At 35.9% G+C, this 10805-nt stretch overlaps 1 pseudogene; it reads right to left on the bottom strand.

Moving 5' to 3' along the window:
- Positions 1 to 6666: 6666 nt before the first annotated feature.
- On the bottom strand, positions 6667 to 9484 carry LOC101010470 (annotated as a pseudogene).
- Between the last annotated feature and the right edge of the window lie 1321 nt (positions 9485 to 10805).

Genomic DNA, 10805 nt, shown 5'->3' with positions numbered 1-10805 from the left:
AATTGTGGGAGACTTTAATACCCCACTTTTAATAATAAATAGAAAAAACAGGTAAAAGAGCAATACAAAAGAAAACTTGAACAACATTAAAGACCAATTAGATCTAATAGACATATATAGAGCTTTTCAGTCAACCATACCAGAATAAACAATATTCCCAATCACATGACACACACTTAAGGATAGACATTACATTAGGACACAAAACAAGTGTTATTAAATCTAAAAAGACTGAGACTATACGTGTATTCTTTCTGGCCACAACAAAACGAAACTAGTAACTAAAAGCAGAAGGAAAACCGTCATATATCGAAATATGCAGAACTTAAGCAATACACCCTTGAACCCACTCTTGTTCAAGAGTCAGATGGCTTCATGTTGTTAAAATGTTAATACTGCCCACAATGACATACAAGTTCAATGTAATCCCTAGGAAAATTACAATGGTATGGTTTTACTGAAACATAAAAAAAAAAAAATCTAAAATATATATGAAATCTCAAGCCACCATGAATATCCACCATAGCTTTAGAAACGAAGCATAAAGTTAAAGGCATCATATTTTCTGATTTCAAAACCTATCAAAAAGTTACAGAAATAAAAACAGTAAAGTACTAGTATAAAGACAAAGAGGTAATGAAATAGAATAGAAAGCCCCAAAATAAACCCTTATGAACATAATCAGATGACCTGCACATGGGTTGCTATGACCACACAACGGAGAAAGAATAGTCTTTTCAACAAATGATGTTGGAAAACTGACTACCCACCAAACAAAAAATAACAATGTAGGATGCTTCTCTTGCACTGTATATAAAAACTACCTTAAATATTTCGATGTAAAAACTATAATTATAAATTTTTTTGAATAGAATATTCCAAATATGTTTTACAAGATGAGAGAATTATTACTTTGAACTGGACAATATTTTCTTGGATATGACATAAAAAGCATAAGCAGCAACAACAAAAAAGTAAAATGAGACTGCATAAATCCATACACAACTAGTTTATATTAAACATCACTAAAATACTTAATTCAGTAAGTGTCCACTTAATGTCATCAATAGGATCTTGAAAAATAACATTTTTTAAACTATTATTTTAAGTTCAGGTGTAAAAGTGTAGATTTGTTACATAGGTAAACTTGTGTCATGGGGGGTTGTTGTAGAGATAGAAGATGACTAAGTGAAACATTGTACTGTATGCCATAGAAACTTAATGCTTGTTTACATCAAGCATTTATAATAAAAATATAATATTAAGCACTAGTATATAATTGTATGTGTAAAATTATACATATAAATACACATACACAGTTGTCCTTTATATGGTTGTCCTTATGGATAAACAGGTATGCATAGGGGTTTGGTTCCAGGACCCGCTTGGGATACCAAAATCCTAGATGCTTAAGTCTCTTATATAAAGAGAAGGATTATTTTCATATAACCTATACACAATCTCTTGTATACTACTTGATTCATCTCTACATTACTTATTATATTTAATGGAACATAAATGCTTTTTAAATAGTTTTGTATTGCTGAGGGAATAATGACAATAATGTCTGTACATGTTCAGTACAAAAATAAACATTGTATGCTTAACTGCATTTGATTCAAGGTTGGTTTGAATTCACAGATGTGGTATTCACGAATATACAGGGCCAACTCGTGTGTGTGTGTGTGTGTGTGTGTAGAAAAAAAATTCAACACCCTGTACCTATCAATTACTTAATAAAACTTTACTCCTATATTTGAAGCTGTCTGTACTGTCTACACAGTCTTTCCCAAATATAACTCTCTGCCTCTCTACCTCAGAAAATCATCATTCATCCTCAGTTTTGATGAAGTATAATTCCTTTGACTTTTATTATCAATTATACTACATATGTAGGTGTCTCTAAATAATACATTATTTAACTTTGTAAGTTTTAAAACTTTCTGTAAAGATGCATGCTGTATAGACTTCTATAATGCTCTTTCCTTATTCAACATTGTAATTTTAAAAGCCTTTCATGTTTCAGTCTTATTGAAATATATGCAGTTTATAAATTAGCCTCTTAATTGAAGATACTGAAATCTACCTCCAAGAGAATTCTTGAGAGATAATGAATACAAAATTCTTATAGCAGTGCTTGATTCACTGTAGTTGTTCAATAGTGCATATATAATATATAATGTTACAAAATTAATATATGTAGTATTGTGTTCTGGACAACCAAATATGTTACTTTTCAGAAAACTATCATGCCAGCTGAATTTGTGCAAATGCGTTCGGGAGCACATTATCACCCAAATATAGCTATTGGGGAACTGGTGGGCTATAATGGTGACAACATTTTTTAGACTCCAATTTTCCAACTGGTAACTCGCAGGATGACAAGTCATAATTTCATGGTAATTTTGCACATCCTCGGGAGTGAGAGAGGAGGTGGCAGCTGCAGTTCCTCCTTCGCACGCTCCCCGAAGGTGTCCCGCCGCTCCAGTCAGTCCCAGGCCGCCGCCGGCAGGAGCAACTGGGCGCTGCCCTGCAGGTGGGCTCAGGCCAAGGTGGACGCGGCAGGCTCCGCAGGCTGCGCCCGGCGGCGGAAGAGGAGCTTCACGCACCGCAGCTGCGCTGGGTTCATGGTTCTGTCCTGAGAGCACGACGAAGCGTTTTTGATTCCAAGTTGCGGCAGTAGGAGAAGCAGCCACGGCGACCGCAAAAGCCCGAGCTATTGGGAGGCGGAAGGTGGGTGGTCCTGAAGCAGGGTCTGCGGCAGGACACCCATCTGTCTGGTACTGGAACAGCCTGGAAGGCCTGGCGCGCGGGAGGCGTACGTCAGAGACCGGCGTCAGCCCACAGCGCCGGATTTCGTTCTTTCTGTGGTTAAATCCTATTCCGTTGTGTATGTACACCACATTGGCTTTATCTATTTATCCCTTTTGGACACTAAGATTGATTCCATATCTGGGCTACTGTCAATAGAGCCATGATAAACATGGGAGTGCAGATATCTCTTAAATATACTGATTTTATTTCCTCTTAATGTACACTCAATAGTGAAATTACAGGATTAGGTCGCAGTTTCATTTTTAGGTTTTTCATTTTTGTTTTGTTTTGTTTCTGTTTTTGTTTTGAGAAAACTGCATAGTTTTTCATGAAGTTTCTAATAAAAAAATACATCCAAAAATGTACTAAATTTACATTCATGCCAACTGTGTATAAGTGTTCCTTTTCCCCCACATCCTCATCTAACTTTGTTATCTTTTGTCTTCTTGACAATGGTCATTCTAAATGGAATGAGGTACTATCTTATGTGGTTCTGGATTGCATTTTTCAGATAATTAGTGATGTTGAGCATTTCCTTGTGTCTTCTTTGGAAAATTGTCTATTCACGTCTTATGCTCACTCTTTAGTTGAGTTCTTTGTATTTTTATTGTTGTTGAGTTGAGTCTCATATATTTTGGATATTAACTCCTTGTCAGATGCACATATTTTCTATTATTTTATAGGTTGTCTTATCACTCTGTTAATAGATTGTATGCTGTCCCGAAGCTTTTATTTTCATATTTTATTGATATTAATTTTTCTGTTTTCTAACTTGTTACAAAGGTTAGAGTTTTCCCTCAGCTTCACAGGTTATCTGTCTTCTATCTCAGTGCTTTTAAGAGTTTTTCTTCTTTTCGGTGTCAGGCAGTTTGATCATTCTTTTTTCAAGATGTATTTTATTTATAATTGACACATAATCATTGTACATGTTTATGGAGTACAGTGTGATGTTTCAATGCATGTATATTCTGTACAATGACCCAATATGGGTAATTTGTATAACTAGCACTTTAAACATGTATTATTTATTTGTACTCATAAAATTCAAAATCCTCTCTTCTAGTTGTTAGAATAAATAGGACTTTATTATTAGCTGCATTCCCTGTATAATAGAACATTAGACTTTATTCTCCCTGTCTAACTGTAACTTTGTAACTTTGACAAACCTCTCCCCATTCCTTCATCCTTTCATTCTCCCTAGCATCTGGTAACCCCCATTCTACTCTCTTCTTCTATGAGATCAACTTTTTTAGATTTCACATATGAGTGACATCATGTGCTCTTTTTCTTTCTGTGAGTGGCTTATTTCACTTAACATAATGTCCTCTGGGTTCATCCACGTTGACATAAATGACAGAAGTTCATTCTGTTTTATTACTGAACATTATTCCTATTTGTGTGTGTGTGTATGTGTCTGTAACATTTTCTTCAGTCATCTGTAAATGGGCACTTATACACTATTGGTGAGAATGTAAATTGGTACAAACATTAGGGAAATCAGCATGGAGGTTTTTCAAGAAATTAAAAATAGAACTACCATATATAAGATCCAGCAATCTCACCACTTGGTATATATCAAATGGAAATAAAATCAGTATGTCCAAAAGATAATTGCACTCCCATGTTTATTGAAGCAGTATTCACAATAACCAAAACCATTATTTCTTTTAAGTATTTCTTAATTTTTTTGACTCATTACACTCTAAACTTTGATGGGATTCATGCCTTGTTTCTAATTTCTGAAAGTTAGGAGCCACTAATTCATTGAATATTGCCTTCTTGTTTATAAAGTCTAGTAAAACAATTAAATGTTTTTGTATTTCTTTTCATCTGGTCTTCAAGTATAAATAAATATATTTGTATTTTGTATTAATTTGCCTCCTATAGAGTATATGACTACATTAATTGTACCCAGCATTTCAGTTTACTAGTCTTCTCATTAGCTCAGTCTATTTTAATGATGTAATTTGTATGCCGTAAATTAAATTGTTTTACTACATTTTCAATACTTTACTTTCCATTTGCCTCTTTTCCAAATATGATTTGACAAGCTCATAGTTTTTTTCCACATTATTTTGGTTTCTTGTTTTTTCATGATATTGGCAAACATTTAAATATAAACCTCATATCTGAGTTTTATGTGCCATATAATTTATCTAATGCTTCATGCTAGTAGTGTATATCCTTTTCTGCAACATAATTTATGATTTAGTTCTCACATGTGGAAGACGGCACACTCCAGATGCCAGCAGGCAATTTATCTGTGTTTATTCCATTTGCCTTGTCAGAAGCTGAACAACCCACATAGATCTGACATCGTGGTGATCAGATGCATCTGAATGGGGCACTGACCTCTTAGGTTGATACCTGTTTGGATCATTACCTTTATTATCTTCTGGTCCTGAGAAGTTTCCATATTTTTCTTTCCACTATATCAGGCATTTCGTGAATTCTTGCAACTTATTGGTAATTTTAGTTATCTGCATTAAGCTTTTAGAGCACGTTATTTTCCTGAAAAGCAGAAATATCAACATTTGCATACATGAATAAAATATTTTACATAGATTTTTCTATGGCATAGATTATCACCTCATGAGAAATTCCAAGTTTCTTCATTTGATATGCCACTCTCTTCAATAGACAGTTTTGGAATAATTTGTAGGATGTGGTTCCTTTTTTACCATTAGAAAATTAATTATGTATTATGCACAAATTTCTGAAATACTTTACTGCAGTAAATAGTATGTGGTCAGAATCATTGTTTCCTTTAACATAAAACTAATATGGGCAAAATTGTTCACCTGAATTCAGATCTTTTGGCTTCAATTGCCATTCTACTTCATTAGCATTTCCCTACCTCCATAAAAGCTATCATTTAAATTTTTTGTTTAATTCATAATTTACTGAAAAGAGTGTTTTAAAAACCTTTATAATGTTTGTATTGCAATTGAGGACATTTTCAATAAATATCTTAAACTTGAAGTCCTCGCTAAGTATTCCTTTTGTACTAGAACTCAGATTTCTCTGGTGCAACTCCATTGCCTGCAATAATATTTATGAAAACTACAAATACCAGCACACTATTTCAATACTCTACTCAGTTGTTCATGTCTAAATATCTTGTTAGCTATGAAACAAGCCAAATATAAAATGCTGAATGTGTAGTACCAATAAACAGATTCTTCACAGAAGAAGACAGTAAAACACTAATTTTCTACAATATGTCACTAGTTTATTAGCTCTTCAATAATATTATTCAGGTTATATCAAGTATAAGAGGTTCTTTTATCTAGGTTCTAAAGGGCATAAAAGAGGATGCATATAGTCAGATTTAGTTTTATAAACTTTTGATGTTTCTCTTGCTGTGCATCTTACTGTGACTATATGGAGAAAAAGACAAATGTACATTTCAGTTATTAGTGGTTACATGAGTTTTGCTTATACGGATTTTTGCTTATATGGATGTCGTAAATGACAAGATAAAATAAAATAATGAAGTTTGATAAACTCATCTGTGCCCTGTAAACTTTAGTCCACTAACTGCATAACTTGATTCAGTCACTATTTGTTAGTTTAAAAAGTGATTTTTGCAAGCTGCAAACCAAACTTTATTACACATTTCTGAACCAGGAAAGGGTAAACTCTGACACAGTTCCTGTGTGCCACAGACTCTTTGGGGAATAAAAGTTCTGCAAAAAATAAAATAAAATAAAATAAAATAAAATAAAATAAAATAAAATAAAATATATGAGTTTCCAAACTCTATTTTTAAGAAAGCTTGAGTTTTCCTCTATGATTAACCTGCACTCTACGTTCCCTTTTACCCAAGGCATGGTCCTTAGGTCATTTCTTTTAAGGTTTAGTTTCTGGGAAGTTTTCAGCAAACCTATCACATGCTTTGTCCCAGTTTGTTTGTTTTTGTTTTGGAGAAGGTGAACATCTTCAACTGAGGGTTGATTGCCTGTCCCCAAGTCTACACGTATTCACTGAAGCTGAAGCTGAATCAGAGTTTTCATTCCCAGCCATCCTTCCCCAGGCCCTCACCTTTTATCCAACCCATCTTCTCCAACATCTTACTTCTGTTCCTGTCAGTAATTTCAGAAAGAACAGATGCAGGAGAATTATCTCTTTGGAAAGTTCCTTCACTTCCAATCTGCTCACTATGTTTTCCACCTCTATTTTTATATTTTAAATTCTTCAATGTCTATTTATCTTCATAGTCTGTTTCTGTAAACATATTTTACTTGTATTTTCTTTAATTATTTTATTTCCAACTATTTTTTCTCCTTACTTAGAGTCGGTCCAATTAGCAATTCATCTTTCTTATCAAGGCAAGGGTGAGCTCTAACTTGTGGTTCACAGCCAACCCAGGTATCACTGCTAGGGTGCGTGTAAAAGGGTAACACAGTCTCTCCAATTTTCACTTCATGACTATGTTCAAGTACATAAGGGTCACATCAATTTCCAGTTGAACAATCCATTTTCCATTAACAATTGTCCCCTTTTGACTGCCTTGATCTACAAGGACATAACTTTTTAAGTCATGGTCAAAATAAATTTCTGCATGAAACTTACTGACACCAACTTCAGGGATTCAAAGAGCATGCTCAGGATCATTTTCTCTTCCAATTGCAGCAGGTTTTACAGCAGTAATGATAAAGAGTGACCCTGTATAAAACACAGGTGATCCAATGACAATCACTCTAATACACGGGCCAATTTTTTTTTCTCATTTTCCTCCTCAGTATATTCTGCATTTACGTTCCCTTCACTGGTAATGTGAGGAGGACTGCACTGGGGCCATAATGGATGCTTGGGGAGCCAAGAGGCCACGGGAATGCAGGTATCGAAAGGCATAATGTCTTCAAGGTTTATCAATATTGTTGTAAATAAAATAATTTCTTTATTACAGCTGAAATTACCTCTCTCACACGGTTTATCCATTTATTTGTATCAGAAGAGTGCCGATACCCTTGGCTATACTGTTTTTGTCATTTGGCTACATACTCCAAATTGGGATTAATGGTACTTCTACTTTACCAATTTTAAGGAATCTCCATACTTTTTTTTAACAATGGCTGCACCAATGGACACGCTCAGCAACAGTGTACAAATATTCTCTTTTCTTTTCACTCCAACACTTTTTATCTTTTGACTTTTCTATAATAGCTATCCTAACACCACGATAATGTGGTATCTCATTGTGATTTTGATTTTAATTACTCTGATAATTGGTGATGTTGAGAATGCTTTTATATATCAGCTGTCCATTTTTAAGTCTATGAAAAAAAGCTATTTAGATATTTTGCTCAATCAATAATAAAATTGGTTTTTGTTTTGTTCTGCTGTGGGGTTTTTTTCATATTGATTAGTGTGACATATAATTTGGATAGTATCATATTATCCCACATATGGATTACAAATATTCTCTCCCATGCTATGTACTATCTCTGTATTTTGTTGATTGTTTTATTTATTGTGCAGAAACTTTTTTCTTTGATATAGTTCCACTTTTTAATTTTTGCTTTAGTTGCTTGTGTTCTTTATGTCGAATAGAAAACATCATTGCCATGACCAGTGTCAAGGAGCTTTCTCCCTATTTTTTTATAGAAAATTCATGATTTCAGTTCTTATTTTTGGGATGATGTAAGAGCTCACTTTTTGTGAGCACATATCTAGTTTTTTGTACACCATTTCTTGATGTCATTTTCTATTTCTTTTCTAATTCTTTGGTAACAGTTGACTGTATATGTGTGAGTCTATTTCTGGCTCCTGCATTCTGTTTCATTGGTTTTTATGTAGGTACTATACTATTTTGATGACTATAGCTTTGTAATATAGTTTGAAATCAGGAAATTTGAGGCTTTCAGCCTGTTTGTTCTTCTCAGTATTTGGCTATTTGGATTCTTTTGTGCCTCCATACTAATTTTACAATTGTTTGTTCTACATTAATTTTAATGGCATTCAAATTTTGATAGAAATTTAACCCTAGAACTTAAAGTATAGTAATAAAAAAAGAAATTTATTTAACTATGTAGATAACTACATGTAGTATAGATATTTTAACAAGATTAATTTTTAGAATCCATGAACACAGGATATAGTTCCCATTTTGTATTCTTCAATTTCTTTTATCAACATTTTATAGTTTTCAGTATGCAGATCTTTAATATTCTTGGTTAAACTCATTCTATTTAATGAATTATTTCATTCTATTTGATAATACTGTAAATGGAATTGTTTTGTTTATTCCTTTTTCAGAATATTTTGCTGTTACTGTATCTAAATGCAACTGATTTTCATGTTAATTTTGTATACTGCAACTGTACTAGTTTGTTAGCTATAACAGGGTTTTGTTGTTGTTGGTGGTGGTGGTGGTAGTGGTGAAACGGTGGGCATTTTTAACCCTAGTTAACACTTTAAATTGATAGTTGCTATTATCATTTCATAATTCTTTAAAATATGACCAGATGAATTACTGCTGTCATGAATTCAATGGAATTCACATGTTCCCATTTAAAATAATTTTATCTGTTTTGTCTGGGCCCCAGGATGGGGGGCACCCCATGGGAGCCGGGAGATTCCAGATGGGGAGGGAGAAGCAAGCAGGGAGGAGGCTGAGCAGGAGAAACAGAGAGGGGCTCTGGGGACAGTAGGGAGGAGAGGGGTCCTGTGGGAGACCCAGTGGGGAGAGACAATGGGCCAGGAAACAGGTTAAAGGTGACAGTGGGCAACAGGACTGCTTCTCGGCACAGGCAGGGGGCAGGGAACTTTGCTGAAACTGCAGGGCCCAGTGAACAGTGTGGGCAGGGTGGGAGGGAATGGAGAGGACCAGGCGGACCCCAAGTCAATTTGGAGGAAGGAACATTTCCCGGTTCCTTCGCCTCTGCCCAGCCTTCTGCGGGCATGGTACTCCCAGGGGCAGGGCAGAGGAGGAGGCGGCTCCTGGCGGGTTCGGAGAGCTGAGGGGCACACAGCCGCTTCGCAGGGCCTGGGTGACTGCGGAAGCAAGCGACCGCTGCGGATGCCGCTGGCCCGGTGGGTAGGTGCTGGGGGCGTAAGCTGGGCGGAGCTCACAGGGCCCAGCGCCTGGGGCCTGCAGGTGGCCCTGGAGGAATTACCCGCCCGTACCTTCAGGGAGACAAGTGTGGACGGCGCCGTGGACACGCCCTTCCTAGCTGGAACATTTGTGACGCTGGAATTTAAGCTCGGGCGGACAAACGGCCAGAAGAAGGAATGGATGAAACTCCAGTGCAAAGTCCAGCCCAAGGGGAGGAAGCAGAAATGCCTGGCCTGTGTCACACTGGGCTCCAAGGATAAGGTCCCATGCTGGATGAGTCACTGCTCTGTAGAGACGCAGGCTCAGCGGGAGTCTGAGGAGCACCAGGAGACCCAGTGCAGCCTGGTGGAGCGGGCGGTGAGGATCCCACAGCTACTGCTTCCCTGCACAGTTCGCCTTCTCCAAGGCCCGGCCCCCAACCGAGCCCAGCACTAAATTGCATGGCGCCTCCTGGACCACTGCCAGGGGTGACCAGTGGAAAACTCCACCTCCCAGGGAGAGGACACTACATCCCCAGCAAATAAAGCTGCTCCCCCTACCAAAGTAAATAAATACATAAAAATACATAAAATAATTTTGTTATTTGAAAATAATGTATATCCTCTGTTTACTGGTAAACGTGCCACCCATGTATCTGTATGCCTAGTCAAACTTTTTAATGAAGTTAACATTTGTGATTCTTTATTATGATACAAAACAGTAAATTTTATAATGGTTTTAATATCATCTAATATGATGGAAAATATGTCAATTTGTCATTGCCTATGAATCTTTGTGTTATTTATTTTACACTGTCAGATATTCTGTCTACAAATATCTAATGGCTTAGAATCTTGCTTAACATATTGTATGTGCTCACTACTAACTAATTCATCAAATTATCTTTTTACAGCATCCTTAAAATACAATATTATTTTTATTAAAATTATTT

The sequence above is a fragment of the Papio anubis genome, chromosome 18 (genome assembly GCF_008728515.1).
Source record: "Papio anubis isolate 15944 chromosome 18, Panubis1.0, whole genome shotgun sequence".
NCBI classification, from domain to species: Eukaryota; Metazoa; Chordata; class Mammalia; order Primates; family Cercopithecidae; genus Papio; species Papio anubis.
This window is presented reverse-complemented; position numbering and strand designations above follow the sequence as displayed.